General features: G+C 37.2%; 1 pseudogene; it reads left to right on the forward strand.

Annotated features, from left to right (window-relative positions):
- The first annotated feature begins 6,948 nt into the window (after nt 1-6,948).
- On the forward strand, nt 6,949-7,640 carry LOC103748110 (annotated as a pseudogene).
- Nucleotides 7,641-8,108: the final 468 nt, after the last annotated feature.

An 8,108-nucleotide genomic window follows, 5' to 3' on the forward strand; every position in this document is an offset into this window, starting at 1 on the left:
AAATATGGTTTAATTAACAGAAGAGAAACATGAAGCAAATCCTACCTCCAACTAATAAATTAAGTTTAAAAATAAAATGATGGTAAATTTAAACATTGGCTATTTGAAAATAAAACAAGAAAACTCGTAGTAACCAGAAGAAATACAAACTCAGTATTATTAATGAGAAACAACAGTGGTATTTAGACATATATATTGGAGCAAATAATGTACTTACATGAATAGCTTCATGTACATGTGCTAATAAGTTTATAAATCCAACAGAAACACATTTTCACACATGATCCAAATAAATCCAATGCAAGTAAAACACTTAAATACTTCTGTAAACACAGCAAAATTGCTATTTTGTAAAGTGTGCATTCTAAGAGTGGGGGACCCAAAGGGTTTCATTGGCAAGTACTAACGTTTAAGTAATAGATCATGCTGTATTATAATAGGAGTAAATCAAAAGTATAAAAGGGCATAAAGCATTTTAAAGTAATAGACAAAATAGTAGGATCATTCCAGGAAGAAGGAACAGTTCACTTTTACTTAATTGCCAAATACTCGTTACATTGATAGTTTAAGTAGACCAGCATAGGTTATCACTAGATATTGAAAACACAACTCATTGCTGGTGGCCTGAAGTACATAGGAAGTGTGATGATTTTCTGACAACAGTAAATAGGATGTCACAGTAGCTGGTTTGTGGAGGAAAGGGGAGGATTTAAGAAGGGATCCATCTGCAGAATGAGCACTTGGTTCTGATCCTAAAGTTGAGAAAGGGGTGGTAAGCACCCAGAGAACCAGAGACCAGACTGAGCCTCCAGGCAGCAAGGATAATGGAGGTGGCTGCACCACATGCCAGGACTGAGCAATGGGGTATGTGTGACTGGTTTCTACTGAATATATGGAAGCTTAAGGAACTTTGCAAATATATTGACTGGGCCACTCATGGTGGTCTTTGAGAATTGTAAGAGTTGATATAACCCTCTTTTCCGATGATACTTTCTTCCCACTGAAGTTTTTAAGTAGAAGAGTCATTTGCTTTTGTTTGAAACAATCTCCAATTTGGATGCTAATTTCTTTTATCATGGTAATAAACTTGCTTGTTCACATACTGTAAGGGACAAAAAAGTGAAGACAGGCCCTGAGGCTGATGAGTTATAGATGAGAAATGATGGAGTTTATGAGAGAGAAGACATGGAAAATCGGGAAAAGAATTTCAAGTAAACAGTACTTGGTGAAGGACCTAGCACTGAGAAGGATGTAAGTCAGTACTAAGAAATTTCTCTTAAATATTAATTCAAATGATCCATATTGATTATTATCTTTATTCCTCAGACACTTGGATCTAATTATTCTCTCTCTCTCTCTCTCTCTCTCTCTCTCTCTCTCTCTCTCTCCCACCCAGACAGCTGCCTTATATTAGCAGTAGATAGTTTCAGTAAGATAAGAAAGACATGTTTCAAATACAGTAGCCTTATACTCTTATTTTTGCAGCAAATATTTGGTACCCTGAAATACAGAACAAAATCTTTCCTTAAAGAACACTGAGAAAGAAAGGGGACTTCCTTACTGCTTTTAAGGAGGACTCCAGATGCTCATGGTGGCCAGCCCTACAGTACCTGAACCTTGGTGTTGCCACATCTGCCTTAAATATTGATCCCAATTCTGTAAATCTGGCTATGCTTTCACTGTCTCTGAGCCCAATGACAAAATGTTCAGTCCATGGAAACATTCAGCTTTCTGGGTGCCAGGGGAAGAGGGTGTAGTTTTAGTCTTGTCAACTGTGGAATGGGTGCACCTTAATGGCCATTTTATGGTTGCTAGCCAGAAGTAGCAGTTAAATAGTGAATCAAAGACAATGGCTAACTTCAGATAGTAACTTTCCTGTTCTCTTTTAGTTCTAAATTTCAATTTGTTTCAAGTTTATTATACCAACTGAGGTATTGGGTATTCTGAATCTCAGATGTGCCCAAGCCTGGGTTATATCATTCATGCTCCATTGCCTTCGGGCTGCCTGGCTGGAAGACGGGTAGCGCTACTCTGAAATTCTCAGGGCTGCTGTTAGTCCCGGTTCATTTACATAGGACTGTGCCAGTGCTCTCAGAGGAAAGAGTCTTTGCACTGACTTGTGGCAGGGAGCTCTCCCAAAGTGAGGATTTCTTTGACATGTGGATGTATGTTTGCTTAATTTAACTTACAAAAGATGTCAAATTATGGAACTAAAGATATGGGACGAAAGATGTCAAATTATGGGACTTCCGTTGTGTTAAGAGCAGCTACTGTAATTGCAGAGGATCCAAGTTGAATTCCCAGAAGCCAAGTTGGGTGGCTCACAATTGCCAGTAACTCTAGCTCAGGGGATCTGATACCCACTTCTGAATTCTGTGGACACCTACCCTCATGTGCACACATTTCCCCACAGACATACACATTTGCACATAATTTAGAAATAATGAAAATAAAGAAATATGCTGAAACAGAGTGATTATTATAGAAGTGGTTACCGTCCATCATGGGAGATCTGCTTGGGGTTGGAGAGATGGCTCAGAAGCTAAGCGCACTGAGGGTTTTTAGTCCCCACATGGCAGCTCACAACTGCCTGCAACTCCAGATCTAGAGGACCTAATGCCTTCTTCTCGCCTCTCCAGACATCCAGCAGGCATGCACATGGTAGCACAAAGATATACGCAGGAACTCACACATACACATAAAAGGAAAATAAATAAATCTTTAAAAAATAGAAAGATTTCCTCATGGTGTTAATGTCATAAAACGTGAGCATGTTCTTCATCAACTTTAAGTTCCTATGGTAAGGTTTGTAGATATGCTTTTTTGGCACTTATATAAGTGGTATATCAAAAAGCCATAGTTCTCATGTGACTGAGTGAAGCCATTGCACTCAAAGTCATGTTCAGTAGCTGAAGGAATGTAGTGGTAACCATAAATCCAAAGACTATACAAAGTTTTGTCTGTTTGATTTAATAGAAGATAAAACACAAGTAGACAAGGGTGAATTCATTCCTCTAGCAATTTAACTTGGCTTCATTTTATTTTCTTTTAATTGACTGAATTGATTGATTTAACTCTCTCCTGACTTCACACTCTATAATCGTGTCCAGTGTCTCACTCACAAAATCCATGTCACTGACTCTGTTCCACGTTTCTTCTGCAGGGTAATTGTAAAGCTTTTTTGATCATATATATTGATGCAACAATGAAATTAGCCCTTTGACTGTGACTTTCTTCATAGCAATTTGCATAGCATTACGAATAAAATGACTTTACTTGTAGAGTAATTTCTTTGGCAGGCAATGCAATGTAATTAGATGAATCCCCTAGGAATACTGTCAGTCTTTATTACTAGCTAATTAGCTTACAATGTAATATGAAATGTTAAAAAAAAATCAGTCACATGATTTCCTGTTTAGGACTTAAGTTAAAAATCACAATGCTCAGAAATGAAATGTATAAAGAATACAAAGTCCCAATCAAAATTATGTTATCAGCTTTTATTTTTTTTCCAAGACTGCATTTTGCATTTATTACAAAGAGAATGCATATTGTTCTTTTAGAACAGTAAATACCTCCTATGAGAGCCATTTATAAAATCTAATAAGCTCCTCTGTAGCGCTTGTAAATCACTATAAACTTGACATTATTCCAAAGATTGATATGATTTTGCATAACTTAAGAATATTGGAATCATTCTTTGGTACTGTTTTGTGTATATCTTCTTGGATATATTTTACAGACAAGTGATATTAAAAAAGTGCTAATTAACTTGTAAGATGTCACTTTTCCATAATATTTGGTCTACTTATATTTTTTACTGTTAAACCATCATGTCAATTCAAAAGGAAAGTCACCTTAATTTGTATTTTACACTTTAATTATACAGTACTACAAGTAATATTTGAGTTCTTATCAATAATTTGTACATTTTATAATTAGGCTGAACTGCATTGTTAACTCAGATTAGCTAGTTAAGAGTCTGTATTTATAGTTTCAATAGTGTCATTATCGGGGCAAATTTTAAGTTATTTCCTTGAGGTGTGGTTAATTTCTAAATCTCATGTTGATGTTCTTCAATTTTTTAAATTTATAATTAGGATTTTTATTACTCAAAAATGCAGAAGTGTTTTTTAAACAAACACATAAAAGACAAGTCTTTTCCACAATCTAAGAAAAAATGAGTTTTCCAAAAGCAAGTAATTTATTTGGTCCAGTTAATCATTTTAATGATTTGTTATTAACTCTCACCATATACAGTCAGGCAATGCATCCATTTCCTCTCTTTTGTTGTCATTTGTCTTTATGAAATTCTCTTCAATACTGTCAACTTCCCAACTAACATAGGTCTACAGGTATAATAGTGACACTGCTATTTAAGGGACTACCAACAACTTCCTGATTGAATCTGCAGCCCACTTCACGGGAAGGAATATATACCTGGTACTGTAAACCTGGTTAAAAGTTTATAGCAGGGGTGGTCACAGGCTGTTTGGGTTAATCTACTACCAATAATATGCTATATGTATATGTAGTCAACTGCCTTCTAAATGTTTATGTTTATACCCGTACAACTCTCAGCCTTAGTTAGAGAATCCTTTTTTAGCAGTTTGCAAGTGTTAAAGTAAAACCTCATAACTCACAAAGTACTGAGAATAAGGGAATACTGAGTGCTCTGCCTAAATCAGTCACATACTTCATTCACTCACTGAGGCCTAGGGAACATCATGGAATACAGGGCAGAAAGGCTCTAAGAACATGAGGATAGAGAGAAGTACTGTAAAGTGTCTTCTTGATATGATATGGCTGTGGCAGTCATAAACACATAACCGCTGTGAACAAGTGCCCAAGACCTGAACAATAACAACAAAAAAAGAGATTCAAGGGTGGAATGGGGACTAGTAGGAAGAAAAAAACAGTCAATAGATGTGTGAGGGAATGAGAAAATTTAATAAAAGTACCAATGGAGGTGTTTGATCACAGTTTATTGGATACAAGTAAGGAACTCTTGAAAGTAATAAACAAGAACTCTTCAGACTGGGGAAATGATTAGTGATTAAAAGTACTGGCTGCTTTTTAAGAGATGAACAGTGTTCAGTTCTCAGCACCCATATCTGTCACTCCCGTTCCAGGGATCCAACAACCTCTTCTGGGCTCCACAGCCACACATACTTGCATGTATGTGGAGACTCATACATAAAATAAAACAAATCTCTAAAAAAACCATCCAAATCAGGAGAAAGTAAACATTTATCCATCCTTTCCAGAACCAAGCTGAAGAAAGTGACTGGTTAGAGAACAGAGGCTATGTTAGAACCTGAAGTCAAGTCCAGAGGACAGTTCTGCAAGTCCATAGGTAGAGGAAAGGCCACAGGTGACTGAAATGGAAAGGTTAAGACAAGTGTCCTGAAGATACATGTTCCTTGGTCAAATGGTGTAGCTAGGGACATGCTAGAGAAGAAGGGGCTTCTCCATGCAAAAGCAGCCAAAGGGAAAGGTCTCTGAGTCAGTGTCCAGCCTTCTGTGTTGACGCTACTAGTGTCCTCCGTGTCTAACATGCAGCCAGCTTCAGCAGCTCTCACTAGGTTGCTGTAAATCGATTTCGGATGATTTTGCCACCTTGACTCATGTTATTACAATAAGGGAGTGGACATTAGCATTATTTGGCAGACAAAAATTCATCTCAGCATGTGTTTTTTTGGTGCCAATATTCTCCAGACTTCTGTTCAAGAAAGGCAAAATGCATACATTTGTCACAGTTATACAGGTTATGTGACTGTGCACCTGTGAGATGGTTGGCACCTGGGTGCCACTGTGGCCTTCCTCCATATCAATCCACAGGTAAAATGATTTTAAAACCCACGCAATACTTTAATATATTAGAAACTATGCAACGCCACACTCTGTCATTTATTAGCTGATACCAGAAACTTAGTTGTAGGAATCAGAGAGTTCTGGAAAACTAACCCATTAAATAGAAGTTGTTAGTAAGAACTAAGTCAGAGTCCTTAATGTCTCAGAAATGCCTTTTCCCATCATTGTAGTTATGATTGTGATGGACGCTGGCTTTTTTTACCTGGCAAATCTAAAAGTCGGCACTTTCATACTCACCGTTTCCATAGTGCACTGAAAAATGAGATCACAGATCTAGGCTGTAAGGAAATCTCCGCAATATCCTAGTCTAACAAGATCTGTATAAAGACAAAACCAATCGCCATGCCTAAATGTTTGAGGAAAATTGCACAAGGTCCCACCACATGAAGAGCTACAGGTATTCATTGGATGCTGAGGGGGCAGAATCAGTTTTGTCTTGGGTCTAGCTCCCTGAGAGGTTATCTCTTAATCCCTTAATCCTGTGACCAAAAGCAAGTACATCATGAAAGTTCAATATGAGACATTTAACTTATCAGAAGACAGGAATAGAACGCCTAGTCAAGTTTGACTCAAACTGATTCTGGTGTTCACATTTGTATTGTGTTCCTCTGCTGGAGTGTGATTTCATAGTGATGGAAACTTTGTAAACTTTGTTCTTTGCCTGATTCTTCTAGAATAGTGTCTGGCCATAGTAGAATCTTCACTGCATGAATCCATAGTTCATATATCCTACAGCAACACCTAGTTCTAGAAGAAGACTATTGCCAACAAATATATGAGGTTTAAAAAGTAATATCTGGGGCTGGAGAGATGGCTCAGTGGTTAAGAACACTGGCTGTTCTTGCAGAAGATCTGGGATTGATTCCCAGCACCCACATGACAGCTAACAACTGTCCCTAACTCCAGTTCCAGGGGATCCAACAGCCTCTTCTGTCCTCTGTGGGCATTGCATGACATGGGTGCACTTACCTACATGCCGGCCATACACATAAAAATAATGCATAAAATATTTTTAAATTTTTTTTAAAGTGATACCTAAGATTTTCATTCTAATCTAGATAAAAATCTATATCTATGGAAGGTCAGCACTGACTACCGCTGGAGGCTAACCCTGAGGTCACCAACCAGTTTCTCAAACAATATAGCCTGCATCCTAACTGGCAGTTTGTTGATGTGTATGGGATGGATCCTGAACTTCTTAGCATGGTACCAAGACCAGTGTGTGCAGTGTTTCTTCTCTTCCCTATTATAGAAAAGTATGAAGTATTCAGAACAGAAGAGGAAGAAACAATGAAATCTGAGGGACAAGATGTTACATCATCAGTATATTTCATGAAACGAACCATCAGCAATGCCTGTGGAACAATTGGACTGATCCATGCCATTGCGAACAACAAAGATATGATGCACTTTGAATATGGATCAACCTTGAAAATGTTCCTGGAGGAGTCTGTGTCAACGATACCTGAAGAACGAGCCAAATACCTGGAGAACTATGATGCTATTTGAGTTACTCATGAGACCAGTGCCCATGAAGGTCAGACTGAGGCACCAAGTACAGATGAAAAAGTAGATCTTCACTTTATTGCATTAGTTCATGTAGACGTGCATCTCTATGAATTAGATGGGCAGAAACCATTTCCGATTAACCATAGGGAAAAAGGTGATGAAACATTGCTAGAGGTGCCATGGAAGTTTGCAAGAAGTTTATGGAACGTGACCTTGGTGAATTAAGATTTAATGCAATTGCTCTTTCTGCAGCATAGCTTGTGGAAAATGGAAACCCAAGTACTGTATTATTTACAACAAAGTATACACTTCCGATGCCATACACTAACTCATAGTTTTTGATATTTTCATTGACTCAAATGATTAAACTTTACGTGAATAAACTTTTACTAAAACTGAAAAAAATCTACATCTATGTATATAACTCAGTGGAGCAAGAACTATAAGCTTATCTCTAGAGAAGGAAATGAAAACATAAAGAACCCCAAAATATTATTTAAGTAGAACACTTCCGATGCCATACACTAACTCATAGTTTTTGATATTTTCATTGACTCAAATGATTAAACTTTACGTGAATAAACTTTTACTAAAACTGAAAAAAATCTACATCTATGTATATAACTCAGTGGAGCAAGAACTATAAGCTTATCTCTAGAGAAGGAAATGAAAACATAAAGAACCCCAAAATATTATTTAAGTAGAAAGTAGAAGATTTTAGTTGA

The sequence above is a fragment of the Nannospalax galili genome, unplaced genomic scaffold (genome assembly GCF_000622305.1).
Source record: "Nannospalax galili isolate Female #2095 unplaced genomic scaffold, S.galili_v1.0 scaffold243, whole genome shotgun sequence".
NCBI lineage: Eukaryota > Metazoa > Chordata > Mammalia > Rodentia > Spalacidae > Nannospalax > Nannospalax galili.